Below are 11,919 nucleotides of genomic sequence, written 5' to 3' on the forward strand. Positions count from 1 at the left end.
GTTGGAACCGACTCCACTGCACATAACCACCACCACCAAAGTGGAATTTTATTTTTGTTTTTAACAAAATGGAGTTTGGCCTGCACCAAGGTGTGTCTTCTCAGTCATGGCAAGCACTCCAACTTTTTTAGTGCTTCTACACAAAGGCAAAGAACTCTAAAAGCCATCATAGGAATCAGAGAGAAAGCTTACCAGAAACATCAGTACTATTTTGGCAAAAAAGACAAAATGAATTATTGAATTCCTGACCCTTTCCAGGAAAACTTAACAGCTTTTTGTTGTACTGTAGGATCAACACTGGACTGTGAAACACAAGGTCAACGTGAAAGAAAGATTTTTAATAAATTTTCTTCTCCTTTCTTGTCAAAACCTTTAAGTCGTTGTTCCCAAACATTACTGCCCTGACTAACATTTCCCCAGTGCTCCAGGAACATATAGGCTAAGGATTTAGTGCCACATTGTTGCTTTAAATCTAGGATAAGAAGATAAGCCAGGAGGCATCTCAGAGGGCTATGATCTCATCCATTAAAGAAAAGAATGTAACCTTAAGACAAATGTTTCTGAACAGGCCATTAACATTGTTTGGGGCAATCACATTCCAGGATAAAAGGCACCTTGATTCAGTGGGACAAAAACTGTATCAACCAAATGAAAGAGCCATAAAACTCTGAGAAAGGAATGAAATAATACAGACAGGTGGATACCTAGAGGGGTATAGACTTTGGATTGTATGTGGGAAAACAATGCAGTCTTTCAGAGGCAGATTCTCACTGCCTTCCAGATCTATCAATAAAGAGAATGCTGATTCTCAAAAGTGGCTACAGTGACTAGTGGTCAGACTTTTGTCCAGTAACAGCCATTTCAAACCCACCAACTGTTCCTCAGAAACCCTATACAGGGTCACTATGGGTCAGAACTGACTGTACAGCACTTAACAACAACAACATTCTTCATTTAGATTCTGCTTAGCTCATTTGAAGAGGAAAAAAAGTGAAGAAAATATATTCTTATAAAAATAATAATAGTTTTCGTTCTTGATCCAACATGAAAGTCATCTCTCCTATATCCACAAGAAGAAAACAACTGAAAATTAGTAGTTTTTAGATCTATTAGAAAATTGAGACCACAAGGCAGACTGCTACTTCTAAAACTAGAGACACAGACAGGTTGATACAGAGAAGCACCAGTTAGCAAGAGCAGAAATCACTACTGCTCAGGATCAGATAGGAATCCATTGTTATTAACCAGTTGCTGGTCAATACTTTTGAGATAAAAAAAATCTTAAAGGCCCAGCCTTAGTGCAGTCCCCACACTCTTTTGAAATTGACTCCAGAAGCTTCTCTAAAGTTTCACTGTGAAGCTTTAAGAAAAATCACTTCATAATTCTGGCAGATAAAAATCCTATCATATTATCAATTGTTGTTGTTGTTAAGTGCTATTGAGTAGGTTCCCTATGCAGGGTCACTATGTTGTTGTTGTTAGGTGCCATCGAGTCAGAACCGACTCATAGCGACCCCATGCACAGCAGAACAAAACAATGTCCGATCCTGGGCCAACCTTACTACCGCTGCTATTCATAAGGTTTACAGTGACTAACGATTCGGAAGCAGTTCGTCACTCTTTCTTCCTAGTCTGTCTTTGTCTGGAAGCTCATCTGAAACCTGTCCACCATGGGTGACCCTGCTGGTTATTTAAAATACCAGTGGCATAGCCCTCAGAATCACAGCAACTCAAGCCACCACAGCACAACAAACAGAGGAGTGGTGACCGTTTGGTTTTATGTCGAAACTGTCACTTCAAATTTTGATATCAATCCTGATACAATCAAGATGTTCTCTCCCAAGATGGCGGCTCTGGGAACAGCTGAGCATCTTAAATCAGAAAACAATGGATTTCTTGATTCTCCTACAAATTCCCCCACTCTGTAAGCCTTCCAATCTTCTAAATATTACTTTAAATGTGTTTCAGAGTTCCAGCACCATCCCCTGAGCCTGCTTTGCCCGGCACTATGAGTTGGAATCTTATCATAGAAACACAAAATTTCCTCATAGGTATCTATTACCTTTTTGATTAGCATGTTAGCCATTTGTGCCACCAAGGGACTGCTCTGGATCTTTAATGATGAAGATTGAATGGGGCAGAGGCTTAACTACAGAAAATAGGCACTATGGCAGGCAAATAGATTTAAATTGTTGAGTGATCGCTCACAGCTGACAATGAAAACTGAATGTGAATAGAAACTACTCATTGGTGCTTACCCCTGAAGTGATTCCTGGGGCAGTCATACCTGCCATACCATAGATACACCACTGAATAAAGGAGATATTTCTTGTCTGTATGATAGTTTGTATTTGAGAGTTTTGTCTTAAGAATTATATTGACTAGTGAACTGAACCTATTAACCAGGGCTCATAATGGTCTTCCAAGGCAGGACAAATACAATAAATGTGTGGGACTGCTGTGCCTCAATTTACCCAGATGACCACTCAAGACTCTCAGGATCAGCAAGGAAACCTTTATTAGTTGGCCAGTGACTACAGCCGCCCTAAAAGTGGAATGACTCAGCCCCTACCTAATTTTTCAAAGAGTATTTATACAGAGGCAGTCTGACATTATCTTGCACAAACCAGGGGTAAAGTATATGCATAAGCCATTAGGGTAGGGCTAGGGGTTCATTTGCTGGGACAGTTATCTTGAGAGACCAGGGGTTGGATGTATGTGTAAGCTGTTTGACAGAAGCAAAAATAAGCTATGGTTAGGAGAGGGAGAGGAGATGCAGCTGAGAAAGTCCCTACTTAAAACTTTCCACTCAGGCAGGACTTAAACATGCAGGGGCTGCTCATGATTCAAAACTGGAGTCAGTTAGGGCAACTTTACAGGGCTATAAATATAGGACATCAGGGAGAGAGAGGAAAGGCATGGAGGACCAACAGCCAACCTTGCTACTGTGAGCTGCATTTGAGTAGGTCCTGTCTCATAGTTAGCTCATGTGACAGAGTAGAGTTGCCCCATAATGTTTTCCTAGCTGTAAACTTTATGGAGTCCTGGTGTGGCACTGCGGGTTAATGTGCTGGACTGCAAGATTGGTTTGAACCGCAAGGTTGGTTTGAGTCACTATCAGTCAGCACTGACTTAAAGACACTTAACAACAATCTTTATGGGAGCAGAGCACCAAACCTCTTGTTGTTGTTAAGTACCGTGGAGTCGGTTCCGATTCATAGTGAGGCTACACAGGGTTTCCAAGGCTATAAATCTTTACAGAAGCAGAAAGCCTCGTCTTTCTCCTACAGAACAGCTGGCAGTTTTGAACTGCTGACTTGAGGTTAGCAGTCCGATTTGTAACCACTACGCTACCAGAGCTCACCAACTTCTCTGAGTGAGTTTAAACCAGTAAAGGTTTTTTGGGTTAGCAACCAAGCTTTTAATGGTTACAGTTGTGCCACCAGGGACCTTGCAGCCCAGCCTAAACCAAAACCAAAACCAAACCCCTGCCATCAAGTTGATTCCAGTTCATGATGATGGTGGTAGTTGTGTGCACCAGGTTGGTAACAACTCTGAGTGGTCCAGAATAGGGTTTGCAAGGATGTAAGTCTTTGCAGGAACAGAATGACTCATCCTTCTCCTGTAAATCAACTGGTAGGCTTGAACCTCAAACGTTATTTCCAATCCAGTGCTTATGCTCCAAGTTGGAACACTGATTCTACTACCCTGGGAAATTATATTTTCTAATCTAAGAAAAAAAAAATCCTCCTCTTATACAACATGGGTGGTCTCAATCACATTGTGTCTTCAAAAGAAGCTTCTATTTCCTACGTAGGTACCTTATTTCAGGAAAATGAAAAGTAAACAATAGAAGAAGCAAAAAGAACCCCAGGATCCTATAGTCTAACAAGTATGTTTGTAGTTGGCTAGAAAATTAGTGGTGGTTTTGGTCAAATGCTATCTAACAAGGATTTATGCTAACAGTGGTTCACTTTATCTTATAGTAGGACATTAATTTAATCAGTGGCTCACTTTCTCTTTAGCTAAGACATTAACTAAATCGTACTGGGAAAATAAAACCCAGTGGCAGAAACTAATTGGAAACATTGCTTTTAGGTAATGAAGCACTTATGCATCCATTCTGGGGATTCATTAAGTTTTAGTTTTGGAAAGCTTTCACATAACTCACCTGAAACACATATCATTGTGTAGGAAATATGTAACTGCCAAAGTCGAGAAAAATGATGAGCAAGTTTGTATTATACTATTTAAGAAGTCTTTGTGCTCCTGTAAAGATTTACAGCCTCGGAAACCCTGTGCAGGGACTCAATGAGTCGGAACCGACTCCATGGCACATAACCACAACCACAATGGAGAACTGGTGTGGTGCTGTGGTTTAATGCTCTGGACTGCAAAGTCAGTTTGAACGCAAGGTCGGAGGTTCAAGCTCACCAGCCACTCCTCGGAAACCCTATATAGGGTCGCTATGAGTTGGAACCGACTCGATGGCACTTAACACCACCAACATTTAAGGAAGTTGGTAGCTGACCACTTGTCTGTCAGTTTGTCATAATGTGGCACTTTGAAAGGTCAGCCACTGAAAACCTTAGGAATAGCAGCAGAACAATATCTGATATAGTGTCAGAGATGAAGTCACTCAAAATGTTAATGGGGAAGAACTGCCTCCTCAAATTTAGAGGTGACCAAAATGATGCGAATGGAGCAACGATTTTGGGACTTTCATTTGGTGATGAGGCACAACTCAAAATGAGGAGAAACAAGTGGAAACATCTACTAATAATTGGAATAATTAATGCACAAATTATGAATCTAAGAAAATTGTGAGTTGTCAAAAACAACAAAGATCAATATCCTAACATTAGTGAGCTGAAACGGACTGGTATTGACCATTTTGAAACAGACAGTCATATGGCTTAATATGTCAGTAATGACAGAATGAAGAGAAATGGCACTGCATTCATTGACAAAACAACCATTTTAAGTTCTATCTTGAAGTATGATACTGTCTGTGATAGGATAATATCCTTATGTCTACAAGAAAGACCACTTAATACCACTATTTTTCAAATTTAAACATCAACCACTAAAGTCAATAATAATGAAATTGAAGAATCCTACCAACTTCTTCAATGAGCTCTGGTAGCGTAGTGATTACTAATCAGGCTGCTAACCTCAAGGTCAGCAGTTCAAAACTACCAGCTGTTCTGCAGGAAAAAGATGAGGCTTTCCCGTAAAGATTTACAGCCTCGGAAACTCTGTCCAGGGTCACTATGAGTCAGAACTGACTACATGGCACATAAAAACAACAACCAACTTCTTCAGTTTGAAATTGATCAAAACTGCAATATAGATTCATAGATAATTACTGGTTATTGGACTGCAAAAGTTGTAAACAAAGAGGAAAATTGGTAGTTGCAAAATATTGCCTTGGTTATCAAAATTATGCTGGAGATTGCATGACAGAATTTTGCAACACCACCAACTGATTAATTGCACATACGGTTTTTTAATAGCATAAATAATGACTATACACAGGTGGGATGCACAGGAATCAAACTGACTAAATCTGTGGGAAGGGATGATGGAGAAGTTCAATATCATCAGCCAAAATAAGGCCAGGGACAAACTATGAAACAACCAACAACTGCTCATATGAAAGTTCAGGCTAAAGCTAAAGAAAATTAAAACAAGTCCATGAGAACAAAATATGATCTTATCTCCCACATGAATTTAGAGACCTTCTGAAGAACAAATTTGGTGTGCTAATTTCTGCTAATGACCAGAAGAGTTGTGGGATGACATCAAGAACATCATCCAGGAAGAAAGAAAAAAGTCTATAAAGAGACAGAAAAAAGAGATAAAAATGGATGTCAGAAGAGACTCTGACACTTGCTCTGGAACACATAGAAGTTAAAGTAACTGTAGAAAATGATAGAGTAAAAGACCAGAACAGAAAAAGTCAAAAGGCAGCTCAAGAAGACAGAATCATGTATTATAATGAAATGAAATAATGAAAAAAAAAAATAATAATGAAATCTAGAGTTAGAAAATCAAAAAAGAAGAACAAGTTCAGCATTTCTGAAGCTGAAAAAACTAAAGAAATCCAAGCCTTGTGTTGCAATATTGAAGGATTTTATAGGCAAAATATTGAATGAGACAGAAAGCATCAAAAGAAGATTGAGGGATTACACAGAGTCACTGTACCAAAAGAACTGGTTGATCTTCAGTCATTTCAAGAGGTTCCAATATAAGCAAGAATTGATGGAATTGAAGGAAGAAGTCCACACTGCACTGCAGGCATTGGCAAAAAGCAAGGCTCCTGGAGTTGGTGGAATACAAAGTGAAAAGTTTCAACAAACTGATGCAGCACTAAAGGCACTCACACTTCTATGTCAAGAAATGTGGAAGACAGCCACCTAATCAGCTGATTGGAAGAAATCTATATTTCTGCCTATTCTAAAAAAGGTGACCCAATGGAATGTGGAAATCATCCAACAGTATCATTAATATCACATCAAGTAACATTTTGCTTAGCATAATTCTAAAATGGTTGCAGTAGTACATCAACAGGGAGCTACCAGAAATTCAAACTGGATTCAGAAGACGACATGGAATGAGGTTTCTCACTGCTGACATCAGAAGGGTCTTGGCTTAAAGCAGAGAATACCAGAAAGATGTGTACTTGTGTTTCATTAACTAAGCAAAGATATTTGACTGCGTGAATCATGATGATAAGATGAGTGCAAAACTGATGTTTTTCCATGTAAACTATCACTCAATTCATAACAAAAACTTAAAAAAAAAAAATTAATGGTTCTGTTAACTGTGAACTATATTTCAAGTACATTTCCAACAGTTTTCCTAGCTGTCCATGAGCATTTATCTCCAACCCTGTGTATTTCACTTAAAATTATTTAAGGCAACTTTGTTAAACATTAAAGTGTTTTAGATTATTTTTTAAAATATTAATTTTTAACATTTTTATCTTGAGTTTTCCTATCCAAGTGTTTTATTTACATTCACTATGTTTTATAGTATTCATTAAAGTTTCAGTCTACCCATTTTTACTAAATTTATTCTTAAATTCCATTTTTATCTTTGTTTTGCATGGGTTTCTTATTTTATTTCATTTTTCAGGGCTTATCAGGATGATTTTCCTGGAAAGACAGAAAGTAAATATAGTAAGCTTATTCATGAATATACGACTTTTAAATAAGCAAATGACACAGTTTTTGAGGAAAGCAAAGGATGTAACAATTGTCAAGAGCCTGAGGTTCAAGAAACAGAGCCGATACTGAAGAATGAGAGCATGAAAGTGATATGAATAAAAAATGACATCAGAGCTGCCAGATTGTGTAGTTCATCATAAGACTGGTAGGAAAAAGTATGCAAGTCACCCATTTTTGTGTTTATTTTCCTGATGTAGCTGCTACTATTCTCCTGTGCATGCGGCAGGAAAGATCCATACATGTTTTCGTTGCTACTTCGTTTTCCTTGCAAGCCCTGGCCTCCATGGGCTCATCCTTTCAAGGGCTCATGGTTCTACATCAGTTCTCCATACCAAGGCCACCGTGGAACTCAATGCCTCAAGTGCACATGACTCTCTGTGGGCCTCAGCATGTAGGAGTTTTGGGTGGGAGGAGGAGAACTAACTTCCTATCACCATCTTCTCAAAGTCCTCTGCTCCAGAATCCTTAGCTACATTTTTCTTGGTATCATTTCACAATTTTTTTCCTATTTCTACTTTCAAAAGAGGAAATGGTTAAACAAATTTAAAAACCAGAATGAAGGTATCTCTGTGTCTCAACAGATGTCATTTGTTGCAAGTATTTATTAGATCTTATTAAAATGAACTTTATACAATAAATTCTGTTATTCAATTAAGAGGTACTTTATTGTAAACAATAGCCAAATCAACAATCCAAAAAGTCTTATCTATGTGCACAGAAGCTGTAGTTGGGCCCTTCACAAAGCTATCTATGACTGTGAAATTATACCTGATTGAAACAAGCATCATGAATATAATAAAAACAATTAGTTTCTTGTAAGCATTTATCATTTGCTATGTTATTTTTGTTAAGTTCCAACATGTCAATTTCGACTCATTGCAACCCTTTATAGGGTTTTCTGAGGAGCAGCTGGTAGGTTTGAACCACTAGCCTTGTAGTTGTAGTCCGGTGCTTATTATCCAGTGCCACACCAGGACTACATTTATGTTGAATTAAATTCTTTATACATATGGTTATCCCTGTCCTCACAACAGCCCAAAGAAGTGAGATTATTGATATTTTTCTTTTATACAAATGGAGATAGTTACATAACTTTTACATACACACACACACACACACACACACACACACAGAACATTCTAGTTTGACTCCAAATCCATGAGAGTTAGGTTTACACAACACTTACAAAACCATCATTTTCCTTCTGTAATTATCCAAACTTGAATGTTACAGAGAATTTACAAAGCTGTATTACACAACTTGCAGTTTTGCTTGACCTATTTATTTAGCCAATCAGAGTAAATCAAGTCTTGAATTAGTAAGTGTTGGATGGCGTTTCTACAGTGTGTTGTACAGAGACAGCTAACTGCTCTGTCTCCAGCCTAAGAGAGGGCAGACCAAAAACTACTCTCTTAACTCCAGGATACTTTCTCCTTTAAATATACAGCTTCTAAATTGAACATACTTTGCTGACCTTCTGCCTTTCAATCTGCCACTTGAACATCAAAGGGCATTTTGAAATGATGAAATGTGTTGTTTTAATTTGAATTTCTTAGTCAAGAGTTAGAAAGAGGAAGAGAGTAAATGCATTATCCCAAACTTTAAAAATGTGAAAATACCACAGTTGGTATAATTTAATATTATTATGGTCATCATTATCATCATCATCATGTTTGTAGACCAACAATTTCCACAGTTAAAATATTAGATACTATTTCTTGAACTAAGGAGTGAACCTCTATGATCTTTCCTTCTCAGGAAAGCTCTTCAGATGTCAACAGTCCCATTCATCTTCACTCCTGGATAGTCGTTTTTTACTGGCTGAAATATCCCATTTTAGCTGCTTTTGTTTTGTTTTTCAAATTAAGTCATTTTCAGATGCTCTTTCACACCAATATCCTTTCTTTAAGACACTTTCATTTTTCAAAGCCCCATTCTGAATGAGGCCACAGGAAATTCAAGCTACATAATCATCAGTTCAGAGTATAATAAAGCTATGTGACCTTCTTTGCTTGAATACTGGGCATCTCATAATGTTGGTTATATTAGCCTCAATTTCTCTGGAAGCCACAAGGGATAGCTGTCATGTTCTGAGCATGGAGCTAGCTGACTAGTATATTTATTTGTTTGTTGACTTTGCAAGCACTATTTGAAGTTCTTTAATTAATTTGTATTTTTTTGTTCAAACAGAGACCACATAAAGAACTTAAAAGAGCATTGAGCTTAGCTAGCATCAGAGAATCTTGATTAAGCCCTGCAACAACATTCATGAACTCCTTCAACAATATTCAACAAATGCATGAGTTTGTTATGCAATATTTCACAGTTTAAGCTTTCTGATTTACATAGGGAGTTTGATAAAGATTAAAGATAAAGAAAATAAAGGATTGGAGAACCCTGGTATGGTGCTGTAGCATAAACCCTGGACTTCTAACCATGCTAACTACAAGGATGGCAGTTCAAATGCAGCTCTCAGAAACCCTATATGGGGTCATTGTGAGTCGGAACTGACTGGATGACACACAAAAACATCTTCATTAAAATAAGTTTTTAAACATTGGTATCATCATTAACTATTATATTTTTAAAAACTAAAATGAGACCACTTTCATTAATTCTTTTAATTTTATCATGTGAATTTTGTCTATTTCTGTACCAGTAGACTTGAAAAAAATTGGTAGAGTTAGCAATTGGTCTAAAGATACACGAACCAAAACGTTTAAAGAAACTCAACCATTGTTCATGTAAAGTAAAACTGGCTTTTAATTTTTTTTTTTCTTACAAATTGTAATGATCACATGATTTTTGAAGTTTTAATGTTGGAAAAATGTCCAGGCTGATAATGACTTTCTTAAGAATTCTGCCCAGAAGTGTCTGTATATAGATATATTATGAACGAGCAGAGCTAGTGTACATTCATTTTGTATTAAAAATGTTTTAATTCAGATTTCTGCTCATGGGACCCCGCCCAGTTCTTCCTCACATCCTGGCCACTAGGGTTGCTGCTGCAGTCCCTGAGCCTCAGATTTCTTGGGTGTCACAGACACCTGCCATGACCAGGCCAGAGCAAGAAAAGAAAGAAGAGTGATGAAAATTGAAGACTCATGGAAACAGTCCATTGGACTAATGCACCATTCATTCAAACATCAGCTTTCGTGACTCTGAGGCCAGAACTAAATGATGCCTGGCTAGCCTGACCAAAGAGTGGTAGCTTTGAAAGGGATCGCATTAGAAGTTTTGGAACAAAACTCAACATGATGTAATTAAAAAAAAAAAAAGAAAGAAAAGTCCAGGTTTACTGGCCCCAGACTAGAGGAACCTAAAACTATGGCTTTCAGTCACCCTTCAGATCTGGAAAGGAACTCACCTTTGTGGCCCAATTTTCAGCTAAGTACTAGATAAGTTTATAGTCGGAGGACAACAATATATAGTCGGAGGACAACAATACAAACAAGGTATGCTCACCATGGAATGGTCAACAATTCAAAATCAAAAGTGCAATGTTTCCTTAGGGACAAAGTTGAGAAGGGATAAGAAGGTGAGTGAAATGCAAATAGGAACCACGGAGAGGAAACTGGATAGCTATTGTCCCAGGCAGGGGACTGTAATCATTGAGATGAAACAAAGTATACGATTTGTTGAATGTAAAGCTGATGATCTTCTCTGAAAACCTTCACTCAATTCACAATAAAAGGTGTTTTTTTGTTTTTGTTTTTGTTTTTTAATTCAGCATTTATTATTTAAATTGTATTTGTGAGTCCTCAAGTCAGAAAATATTTTGTGATAACTCACAATGTAACATGTAAAAATATTATAAACAAATATATGACTTGCATGACTTGGTTTTGGAAATTATACTTACATTTGGAAAAACATTAAAGCACTGTCACATTCTAAACACAACCACAACCTAGGTGATCATTTATGCATCTATTTAAATAGATCCCCTAAGATTTGCAGTGTGTTATCTTAATAAGCAACTCCTTTGGCCAGAACCCAAACAGAGCATTTCATTTTCCAGGCATTACTTCCTGATTTTCACTGAATACAATTGCTAAGACTTGTTTGATTTCAGCCATAATAGATGACACCATGTGGATTAGCCAACTAATGTCCTTAACTCAGAGTGCAACTAGATAGTTTTGGAATCATAGAATGTAATGTGGTTTTGAAACAATTTCTCAATGACAACAAACTATTCCTCAGATGAAATTGAACCTGGAAAAAAAAATAATAGTAACTCAGTCAGACTATCTTGCTCAGAAAGGCATAAATGTAAGACAAAAATCCCATTGGTGTTTCTTTTTCTGTCCCTAAAACTCCCCTCACTTCTGAGACTCAACACCTAGTTTCATTTTATTCATTGAAAACTATCACCCCTGAAGGTTTATGCATAGAAATATATGTTAAGCTTTATTAATGTAGCATTCATAAAAACTCATGTACTTTGTCTTATTTGAATATCATAGTATTATGGCATGAATGTGGAAATAAATGTTTTCTCTACTGTCTAAATGAAAATATTTACTTTCTAAGAGAAGTTAGACAAATTGCTCAAGGTCACACAGCTAGTAGATAGTGGGCCAGGTAGCCCCAATAGCTCTGTTAATACTTTTGCCACTATAAAACAGAAAAATAGAATAGAAATGGTTTCTCAGCCCCAACTGCATATAAAAATTGGTAGAGG

General features: G+C 37.3%; 1 pseudogene; it reads left to right on the forward strand.

Moving 5' to 3' along the window:
* LOC102836318 overlaps positions 1–7,301 on the forward strand; it is a 23,314-nt pseudogene extending 16,013 nt beyond the window's left edge.
* Positions 7,302–11,919: the final 4,618 nt, after the last annotated feature.

This window comes from Chrysochloris asiatica, unplaced genomic scaffold (assembly GCF_000296735.1).
Source record: "Chrysochloris asiatica unplaced genomic scaffold, ChrAsi1.0 scaffold00490, whole genome shotgun sequence".
In the NCBI taxonomy this organism is placed as follows: domain Eukaryota; kingdom Metazoa; phylum Chordata; class Mammalia; order Afrosoricida; family Chrysochloridae; genus Chrysochloris; species Chrysochloris asiatica.